The sequence below is a fragment of the Saccostrea cucullata genome, unplaced genomic scaffold (genome assembly GCF_032062105.1).
Source record: "Saccostrea cucullata isolate Sc308-1 unplaced genomic scaffold, CSIRO_AGI_Scuc_v1 ctg3522, whole genome shotgun sequence".
NCBI lineage: Eukaryota > Metazoa > Mollusca > Bivalvia > Ostreida > Ostreidae > Saccostrea > Saccostrea cuccullata.
In genome coordinates, this window is record NW_026935649.1 from 63,617 (window position 1) to 66,235 (window position 2,619).

The window sequence follows — 2,619 nt, forward strand, 5'->3', positions numbered from 1 at the left end:
TAACATTCAAATCATTCAAGAAGAAATACATGTGCCTTACTACTATCTATTTTTTTAATAATAAAAAATATAAAAGCTTTAATTAAAAGACAGTTTAATGGTGAATTAAATAAAGTATAAAAATTTATTTCAGTAAGTGTCAATAAAATTTATTTAAAAACTTCACTTTAATATGTTCAGGTAATGATCAGCAGTGTAACCCCCCCCCCCCCTTTCAATTAATCCTCGATCAACTACTTTGCTGAAGTTTTTAAAGTCTGGTAAATTTTTAATATTATTTTTATAAAGCTGTCGGAATTTCTATCTAACATTCAGACACACACAAAAAATTATTCAATTGACCAAAGATTTGTATTAACGCAGTTTAAAATCATTCTACTACAACACAGGTGTCAAGTGCAGCAGAGCGTAACTAATCCCTATCGATCGTCTCCTGATGGTGAAATTCACGAGATAATCATGCTATACAAATCATTTGTTTTGACAAGAGTTGCAATTAGAGCTTCTACACGGAATCAAAATCTAACAGGTGTGAAAATACTGATAGACCTGTATTAGCTAAGTTACATACTCTCACTGTAAATTTTCAAAGTAATGATGAATTAATATTGTAAATTACAAAATGAAGCTTTAACCTTGAATTTCTTTAAGCTTAGATATAGAAAAACTATTAATTGTGATTTAATTCTTTTAAATTTTCAATGGTCGATCTTGAAAAATAAGTACAAATTGATCTTACAGGACAATTATATTTTTTCCATTAACACAAAGAGAGTTATATATACGTATCTAAAGGTAATTTGTCTAATTTCTATAATAGGTGAATTTTTTTATCCGGCACATAATTACACAAGCGACTGTGTAAGCAATGTGACATATTGGGTATTTTAACAACTGATTAAAATGTCCTACACTCATTTTAAATAATAAACATTGATTGTCATTTATCAAATTGATATACCACTAAATTTTACAACCTAATTATACAACCCCATGTTGATTCCTACGAAGCCTACTTGATGCGAAAATTTATTGCAGTGACATTAATTCCATTTTTCCATTCTGATTTTTTCTCTATAGATTAAGGTACGATTACAAGAACATGTAAACAAATGTGTGAAGAGTAGATAAACAATTGGTACGTATCTAGAATGAATTGAGAGAGAGAGAGAGAGAGAGAGAGAGAGAGAGAGAGAGAGAGAGAGAGAGAGAGCAATTATACTACGAAACAGGATAAAATTAAAGCCAAAAATATTCAATTTGAAAAAATTTAAACACGGATGATTTAAAAATTAATCGGAAGGGGCGGAAGAGGCGTGAAAAATCCAGAGATTTTGTCTCCCTCGGAAGAATCACATGTATTTATGTTATGAGATATCTGCATGTAATTACCATAGATATAGAGAAAATTCGAATTAAGAAAAAAACACGATCGTTTTTTGAAGTAAATAAGCCAAGTAGTACACCAACACGGATTAAATTATGGAGATTTATTGACAGTTGGAGCATGTTATATGGAAAATTTAAATGGTTTGGATTTTTGTTGCAAAAAACGAGTGAAAATACGTACCAGGTGTGCTTTGCATGTATTGCACGTGTATAAATAATATTATCTTTTTTTACTGGCCAACGGGGCGACCCTCTTGCAGAAAACCACTAGCCCGACCCCCGGGTATCGGTCGATTTTCATTGCAGACCTCTGATTAAAAAAAGAACTATCAGTGCATTCATTATAATTTTTTTCACAAAAGCCCGTTTTCAATCGGTATGTGTTTATGTGGACTACAAGTGTCCTTTCCTTGACTTTAAATAAATTCTACAACTGCATAATGTACGTATGAATCATATCAAACAACTTACAAAGCTTTTTTTCAATGTGGTGCAACAAAATAGTAAGACTTACTGCATTTGCTTTTTGTGTTTCCGAATTTCCTCACTGCTAATCCAAACACAGCTACTTCCGTATTCTGCGCATGCGCAGTTAGTTTTAAATATATGCGCATGCTCAGGTATTCGGAACTCCTCGATTCAATTACCGAACTCCTCTAAACAGCAGATTTCTGAATGTCTGAGCGTTTTGGGCTAAGGACATGTCCAAAATTTGGACAAAGTCTTTGTGAGGTTAAATCTAATTTTAGGTTTTTCGACCTCATAGAGTAATTTTGAACGTAATTAGACCTCTTCATTATGGGGTTAACCCCACAGTACCCAAAAAACCCCACACTGCTGGAAAATACGTTAATTTTACCCCACAATGTACCTCTCGTAAGAACAGAAGGACAGACGGATGGACGGACGACGGACAAAATGTGATCAGAAAAGCTCACTTGAGCCTTCGGCTCAGGTGAGCTAAAAAAATACTCGGGTTTGAATTATCTTCATTATTAGATATATCCGATAAACTTATTTTTTTCATAATTGACTTCACAACAGATCTTAACTTCCGTCAGGAACTACTGTTTGTCAATAAGGTTTTTGATCTGCATTTTCCATGTAAGGATTGTTGTAATAAACTATTAAATCAATCTTATAATTTATTTTTATATATTATCTATGTAATGGCGAACTTTTATTGTGTAAGATAATATGTGCCTGTTCCGGGTTAAGCGGCTTTAAATA